This window comes from Tachypleus tridentatus, chromosome 1, assembly GCF_004210375.1.
Source record: "Tachypleus tridentatus isolate NWPU-2018 chromosome 1, ASM421037v1, whole genome shotgun sequence".
Lineage (NCBI taxonomy): Eukaryota > Metazoa > Arthropoda > Merostomata > Xiphosura > Limulidae > Tachypleus > Tachypleus tridentatus.
Genome location: NC_134825.1, coordinates 113,664,335 through 113,674,012, shown reverse-complemented (window position 1 = coordinate 113,674,012; position 9,678 = coordinate 113,664,335). Strand labels below are relative to the sequence as shown.

General features: G+C 31.4%; 1 long non-coding RNA gene across 1 annotated transcript; it reads right to left on the bottom strand.

Annotated features, from left to right (window-relative positions):
• Positions 1-911: 911 nt before the first annotated feature.
• Positions 912-6,716, bottom strand: LOC143258582 (uncharacterized). Its single transcript, XR_013032396.1, has 3 exons — positions 6,343-6,716; positions 1,869-2,018; positions 912-1,051 (listed from the first exon to the last, which is right to left on the bottom strand). It is a non-coding gene; the product is annotated as an uncharacterized LOC143258582 (long non-coding RNA).
• Positions 6,717-9,678: the final 2,962 nt, after the last annotated feature.

The window sequence follows — 9,678 nt, the reverse complement described above, 5'->3', positions numbered from 1 at the left end:
AAATGTCCAGTTTTGATTGACTTACAAAGTTTTCTCCATGTGTTTTTCTACTTTCATATGTTACCTCTCTGACATATAAAATAATTTTAACTTTAAGATTAAAAATACTTGTGTATCAGAAAAAATTCACATTTCAAACACAAAATCCTTGTTATGTCCAGATAGTTTTATCAAATGTTTCTTGAGAAAAACTGATATTTTGACTAATAAATCTCTGTATAGGTTCAGTCAATTTGATCTTGTAACTGTCATAAAAATTGTATTTTTCTTGGTAGAATAACGAAAGTTTATAAAACAAGAACAAATGTTTAGACTAAATAACTGTCATAACATTACACAATTATATATATCAATTATATTCACCTTTCAGCTGTGTCTGGCTAACAATACTGAAGTTACAATGATACAGTGCACATGTACTCACGTATTTGTGATCATGTTTGATATAACATTGGATTACCACACAATATTTGCAAAATAAACTAAGACAAGCGTGTGATGGTATTAAGTTAATATTAGTGATTTGCTAACCAAGTAGAAAATATTCATTGAACTAGTGTGAAGATAAGTTGTACAAACTGTGACTTTCAGAAGAGGTTTATCATATGAAATCATGAGTTATTAGAAACAAAAATCATTATAAAAACAACAAATCTTTTAAAATAAGGAAACTAATAGTACATTAGAATAATGTAGTGTTTGAAAACAAGACACTTTTTATTGTTACCTGTACAAGTTGTAGGGAACATTGTATACCAATTGATTATTAAGTCCATCTATTAAACTGTACAACACTTATGATCTGGTATAATTTAAATTGTATTAACTTAATGTCATCACAAGATACATTTTTTCTGTTGTTCCTACAGATGTTTACCTGAAGTTCATTCATCTGTTACAATTCTTTTCCCACGTTCCTGTTCAGTGTGAACAGTACCAGTTATAGACTTTGTTACAAATGACCAACACCAGGTGGAACATGTGTAAACTGTCAAGTACTTCCATACACACTTGATTATGGAAGAGGTTACTTTAACAGTTTGTCAAACATCTGAAACCAACACGATAATTAACAATCAATAGTTATTATTTATATCACGTCTGTGTGTACGTAGATTGAGATTTTAATACACAGAAAACCTTTTGTTACAAACTACATAAGGAGAAATTTTGTAAGTTAGTTGAAGAAATGTCACAAACTTACACACAACATTTGTATAAAACATTGAATGACATCTCAAAGGTTTATAATATGTCATTAAATGTGTTAAAATGTTCAAATAAACATCTAGTCCTTATGAACAAGTAATCATTTGTACAAGTCCTGATGAAGCTGTAATAACAAAATAACAATTGTAATAAGTATTCTTACATTATTTATGTTTTATCTGATATTACTGTTAAGAAATGTTAGTTTCCTAAAATGTGTCCTATCAACAATAAAAACCAACAAACAAAACTTACATCTGTTAGAAAACAGGTAACCTTTCTCTTAGTTTACTACCAAGTTAAATCTGTTATAAGAAACATAAACCATGTCACTTTAACTCAGTATAGCAGTTTGAAAATGAGGTTAACATTTACATTCTGGTTAAAACTGTTAAACTTTAGAGTTGGTAAACACATTGTTACAAAACTTAAAAAAGGTATTTTAACACTTTAAACAAATTCTGATGAAGTATGTTTGTTCTAAATATTTTAACATGTTTATTTAACCAGGGTTTTATCAAATTGTTTAAACTTCAAAGTTATTATAACAGCTTAAAATATCCTAAGTAAATTACATATCCAGGTTTACACTGGCACATTGAGTTTCCTAAGTTATTCATGTAATTCAACATAAATCAAACAGAACCAACTCAACGTACAAGTACTGCATATAACAAGCTGATTAGTGAGTCTTATCCTGAATGTTTCCTTTGGTGAAACATGTTGTCCAGTAAGGATTACACTGTCCATCTTGGACAGTCTGACAAGATGGAGAAGACAGACTGTTCTACTGTTACTGAACAGAACACCTAAGGTAGACAATAAACACTTATAAAGACACGAACAACAGTTACTGTATAATGTATGATGTTTTGTTCAACTGATTTTCTATTAACCTTGAACTAAGTTCTAAGTCATTAAAAGATAACGATTCTTACACTGTAGTGTTGATTGTGTTCTCAATACAGGTAAGAACATTACAGAACATACAAAACCAACACATTTCAACTCATCACAGTTGACAATAATAAACATCTATTCAACACAAGCACACACACAGTTCATGGTACCTTTTTACACTGTACCAATTAACAAGTTTTAATAAAAGGACCACAAGTGTCATGAGGTTCTCATGTTCACTTTAAGAACTGTTCACTTACTGCAAATGTATAAACAGTTCTGTGTCTATCCACATATGGCTATAAGATATTTTTGTTCATAACTGATGTTACCCATGGAATAGAAACAGATTAAGTAATTCACATAAATTTTCTAAAACTTCTTCCGAAATGTCTTTGAATATACAGAAATCTCTTTTCTAACAACTGTCTGTATCATCCACTGGGCCAGGTTTAGTGGTTATCAGGTAAAACACCACAATGTAAAGTCTGGGTCATGATACTGTTAAATATGGCCCACACTTTTACCAGTAGGTAACAATAAATCCCTTTTTTGATATAAAGAACTGGATAAAGTTCATCAGGTGGTGTGTACTACTAGCTGGTTACATTCCTTCTGGTCAATAGTCCATAAATGGATTTACCATCTCTTAATTCAAAGGATCCCTGGACCAAACAAAACTGTGGGGTGCTAAAACATGAACTGTAATTCTTGGGTACAACAGAAATCCATCAGGTAAGCATACCAGTTTTAATACCTAGGTCTCCCTTTGCAAAGGCATAAACTTTGGATACAGATGAGGATCTACTGGAGTTGTCTTAAAGATACGGGTCCACAATCTCTAGCCATGTAGATTTGCTCTTACCTGGATCAACACTAATAATAATAAGTAACAGATACACATGTAGATTTGTTCTTACTTGGATCAACACTAATAGTAATAACAAGTAATAGATACACCTGATGTTTATAGCCATGTAGATTTGTTCTTACTTCGACCAACACTAATAGTAATAACTCAGGTAACAGATACCTCTGACGTTTACAGACATGTAGATTTGTTCTTACTTGGATCAACACTAATGATGATAACACAAGTAACAGATACATCTGATGTTCATAGACATGTAGATTTGTTCTTACTTGGATCAACACTAATGATGATAACACAAGTAACAGATACATCTGATGTTTATAGACATGTAGATTTGTTCTTACTTGGATCAACACTAATAGTAATAACTCAGGTAACAGATACATCTGACGTTTACAGACATGTAGATTTGTTCTTACTTGGATCAACACTAATGATGATAACACAAGTAACAGATACATCTGATGTTCATAGACATGTAGATTTGTTCTTACCTGGATCAACACCACGAGTAACAACACAAGTAACAGATACATCTGACGTTTATAGACATGTAGATTTGTTTTTACCTGGAATAACACTAATAGTAATAACAAGTAAGAGATACATCGGATGTGAAGACATGTAGATTTGTTTGCACTTGGATCAACACTAATAGTAATAAGTGAAGTAATAGATACATCTGATGTGAAGACATGTAGATTTGTTCTTACCTGGATTAACACTAATAGTAATAACTCAAGTAACAGATACATCTGATTTTCATAGATATGTAGATTTGTTCTTACTTGGATCAACACTAATAGTAATAACTCAGGTAACAGATACATCTGACGTTTACAGACATGTAGATTTGTTCTTACTTGGATCAACACTAATGATGATAACACAAGTAACAGATACATCTGATGTTCATAGACATGTAGATTTGTTCTTACTTGGATCAACACTAATGATGATAACACAAGTAACAGATACATCTGATGTTTATAGACATGTAAATTTGTTCTTACTTAGATGAACACTAATAGTGATAACAAGTAACAGATACATCTGATGTTTATAGAGATGTAGGTTTGTTCTTACCTGGATCAACACCACGAGTAACAACACAAGTAACAGATACATCTGATGTTTATAGACATGTAGATTTGTTCTTACTTGGATCAACACCACGAGTAACAACACAAGTAACAGATACATCTGATGTTTATAGACATGTAGATTTGTTCTTACTTGGATCAACACCAATAGTAACAACACAAGTAACAGATACATCTGATGTGAAGACATGTAGATTTGTTCTTACTTGGATCAACACTAATAGTAATAACTCGAGTAACAGATACATCTGATGTTTATAGAGATGTTGGTTTGTTCTTACTTCGATGAACACTAATAGTGATAACAAGTAACAGATACATCTGATGTTTATACAGATGTAGGTTTGTTCTTACCTGGATCAACACTAATAGAAATAACTCAGGTAACAGATACATCTGACGTTTACAGACATGTAGATTTGTTTTTACCTGGAATAACACTAATAGTAATAACAAGTAAGAGATACATCGGATGTGAAGACATGTAGATTTGTTCTTACCTGGATCAACACTAATAGTAATAACTCAGGTAACATATACATCTGGCGTTTATAGACATGTAGATTTGTTTTTACCTGGAATAACACTAATAGTAATAACAAGTAACAGATACATCTGATGTTTATAGCCATGTAGATTTGTTCTTACTTCGACCAACACTAATAGTAATAATTCGAGTAACAGATACATCTGATATGAAGACATGTAGATTTGTTCTTACTTGGATCAACACTAATAGTAATAACTTAGGTAACAGATACATCTGACGTTTATAGACATGTAGATCTGTTTTTACCTGGAATAACACTAATAGTAATAACTCAAGTAACAGATACATCTGAAGATTTATTCTTACTTGGATCAACACTAATAATAATAACTCAAGTAACAGATACATCTGATATGAAGACATGCAGATTTGTTCTTACCTGGAATAACACTAATAGTAATAACAAGTAACAGATACATCTGATGTTTATAGACATGTAGAGTTGTTCTAACTTGGATCAACACCAATCGAAATGACACAAGTAACAGATACATCTGATGTTTATAGCCATGCATATTTGTTCTTACCTGGATCAACACTAATAGTGATAACTCGAGTAACAGATACATCTGATGTTTATAGAGATGTTGGTTTGTTCTTACTTCGATGAACACTAATAGTGATAACAAGTAACAGATACATCTGATGTTTATACAGATGTAGGTTTGTTCTTACCTGGATCAACACTAATAGAAATAACTCAGGTAACAATATATCTGATGTTTATAGACATGTAGATTTATTCTTACTGGGATCAACACTAATAGTAATAACTCAGGTAACAGATACATCTGATATGAAGACATGCAGATTTGTTTTTACCTGGAATAACACTAATAGTAATAACAAGTAAGAGATACATCGGATGTGAAGACATGTAGATTTGTTCTTACTTGGATCAACACTAATAGTAATAACTCAAGTAACAGATACATCTGATGTTTATATCCATGAAGATTTATTCTTACTTGGATCAACACTAATAATAATAACTCAAGTAACAGATACATCTGATATGAAGACATGCAGATTTGTTCTTACCTGGAATAACACTAATAGTAATAACAAGTAACAGATACATCTGATGTTTATAGACATGTAGAGTTGTTCTAACTTGGATCAACACCAATCGTAATGACACAAGTAACAGATACATCTGATGTTTATAGCCATGCATATTTGTTCTTACCTGGATCAACACTAATAGTAGTAGCAAGTGACAGATACATCTGATGTTTATAGAGATGTAGGTTTGTTCTTACCTGGATCAACACCACGAGTAACAACACAAGTAACAGATACATCTGACGTTTATAGACATGTAGATTTGTTTTTACCTGGAATAACACTAATAGTAATAACAAGTAAGAGATACATCGGATGTGAAGACATGTAGATTTGTTTGCACTTGGATCAACACTAATAGTAATAAGTGAAGTAATAGATACATCTGATGTGAAGACATGTAGATTTGTTCTTACCTGGATTAACACTAATAGTAATAACTGAAGTAACAGATACATCTGATTTTCATAGACATGTAGATTTGTTCTTACTTGGATCAACACTAATAGTAATAACTCAAGTAACAGATACATCTGATTTTCATAGATATGTAGATTTGTTCTTACTTGGATCAACACTAATAGTAATAACTCAGGTAACAGATACATCTGATGTTTATAGATATGTAGATTTGTTCTTACCTGGATCAACACTAACTGTAGTAGCAAGTGACAGATACATCTGACGTTTATAGACATGTAGATTTGTTCTTACCTGGAATAACACTAATAGTAATAACTCAGGTAACAGATACATCTAACGTTTATAGACATGTAGATTTGTTCTTACTTGGATCAACACTAATAGTAATAACTTAGGTAACAGATACATCTGACGTTTATAGACATGTAGATCTGTTTTTACCTGGAATAACACTAATAGTAATAACTCAAGTAACAGATATATCTGATATGAAGACATGTAGATTTGTTTTTACCTGGAATAACACTAATAGTAATAACAAGTAACAGATACATCTGATATTTATAGACATGTAGATTTGTTCTTACTTGGATCAACACCACGAGTAACAACACAAGTAACAGATACATCTGATGTGAAGACATGTAGATTTGTTCTTACTTGGATCAACACTAATAGTAATAACTCGAGTAACAGATACATCTGATGTTTATAGACATGTAGATTTGTTCTTACTTGGATCAACACAAGTAACAGATACATCTGATGTGAAGACATGTAGATTTGTTCTTACTTGTATCAACACTAATAGTAATAACTCAAGTAACAGATACATCTGATGTTTATAGACATGTAGATTTGTTCTTACTTGGATCAACACCACGAGTAACAACACAAGTAACAGATACATCTGATGTGAAGACATGTAGATTTGTTCTTACTTGGATCAACACTAATAGTAATAACTCGAGTAACAGATACATCTGATGTTTATAGAGATGTTGGTTTGTTCTTACTTCGATCAACACTAATAGTGATAACAAGTAACAGATACATCTGATGTTTATACAGATGTAGGTTTGTTCTTACCTGGATCAACACTAATAGAAATAACTCAGGTAACAATACATCTGACGTTTACAGACATGTAGATTTGTTTTTACCTGGAATAACACTAATAGTAATAACAAGTAAGAGATACATCGGATGTGAAGACATGTAGATTTGTTCTTACCTGGATCAACACTAATAGTAGTAGCAAGTGACAGATACATCTGATGTTTATAGAGATGTAGGTTTGTTCTTACCTGGATCAACACTAATAGTAATAACTCAGGTAACATATACATCTGGCGTTTATAGACATGTAGATTTGTTTTTACCTGGAATAACACTAGTAGTAATGACAAGTAACAGATACATCTGATGTTTATAGCCATGTAGATTTGTTCTTACTTCGACCAACACTAATAGTAATAATTCGAGTAACAGATACATCTGATATGAAGACATGTAGATTTGTTCTTACTTGGATCAACACTAATAGTAGTAGCAAGTGACAGATACATCTGATGTTTATAGAGATGTTGGTTTGTTCTTACTTCGATGAACACTAATAGTGATAACAAGTAACAGATACATCTGATGTTTATACTGATGTAGGTTTGTTCTTACCTGGATCAACACTAATAGTAATAACAAGTAACAGATACATCTGATGTTTATAGACATGTAGATTTATTCTTACTTGGATCAACACCAATCGTAATAACTCAGGTAACATGTTTATAGCAATGTAGATTTGTTCTTACTTGGAACAACACCAATAGTAATAACACAAGTAAGAGATACATCTGATGTTTATAGACATGTAGATTTGTTCTTACTTGGATCAACACCAATAGTAATAACACGTAACAGATACATTTGATGTCTATAGACATGCAGATTTGTTCTTACCTGGATCAACACTAATAGTAATAACAAGTAATAGATACATCTCGTATGAAGACATGTAGATTTGTTCTTACTTGGATCAACACCAATAGTAATCACAGAAGTAACAGATACATATGATGTTTATAGACATGTAGATTTGTTCTTACCTGGATCAACACTAAGAGTAATAACTTAAGTAACAGATACATCTGATGTTTATAGACATGTAGATTTGTTCTTACTTAGATGAACACTAATAGTGATAACAAGTAACATATACATCTGATGTTTATAGCCATGTAGATTTGTTCTTACCTGGACCAACACTTATAGTAACAACTCGAGTGACAGATACATCTGATGTTTATAGACATGAAGATTTGTTTTTACCTGGAATAACACTAATAGTAATAACAAGTAACAGATACATGTGACGTTTATAGACATGTAAATTTGTTCTTACTTGGATCAACACTAATAGTAATAACTCAGGTAACATATACATCTGACGTTTATAGACATGTAGATTTGTTTTTACCTGGAATAACACTAATAGTAATAACAAGTAACAGATACATCTGATGTTTATAGATATGTAGATTTGTTCTTACCTGGATCAACACTAACTGTAGTAGCAAGTGACAGATACATCTGACGTTTATAGACATGTAGATTTGTTCTTACCTGGAATAACACTAATAGTAATAACTTAGGTAACAGATACATCTAACGTTTATAGACATGTAGATTTGTTCTTACTTGGATCAACACTAATAGTAATAACTTAGGTAACAGATACATCTGACGTTTATAGACATGTAGATCTGTTTTTACCTGGAATAACACTAATAGTAATAACTCAAGTAACAGATATATCTGATATGAAGACATGTAGATTTGTTTTTACCTGGAATAACACTAATAGTAATAACAAGTAACACATACATCATTTGTTCATAGATATGTAGATTTGTTCTTACCTGGATTAACACTAATAGTAATAACTCAAGTAGCAGATACATCTGATGTTTATACCCATGAAGATTTGTTCTTACCTGGATCAACACTAATAGTAATAACAAGTAACATATACATCTGATGTTTATAGACATGTAGATTTGTTCTTACTTGGATCAACACTAATAGTAATAACTCAGGTAACAGATACCTCTGACGTTTACAGACATGTAGATTTGTTTTTACCTGGAATAACACTAATAGTAATAACAAGTAAGAGATACATCGGATGTGAAGACATGTAGATTTGTTTGCACTTGGATCAACACTAATAGTAATAAGTGAAGTAATAGATACATCTGATGTGAAGACATGTAGATTTGTTCTTACCTGGATTAACACTAATAGTAATAACTGAAGTAACAGATACATCTGATTTTCATAGACATGTAGATTTGTTCTTACTTGGATCAACACTAATAGTAGTAGCAAGTGACAGATACATCTGATGTTTATAGAGATGTAGGTTTGTTCTTACCTGGATCAACACCACGAGTAAAACACAAGTAACAGATACATCTGATGTGAAGACATGTAGATTTGTTCTTACTTGGATCAACACTAATAGTAATAACTCAAGTAACAGATACATCTGATAT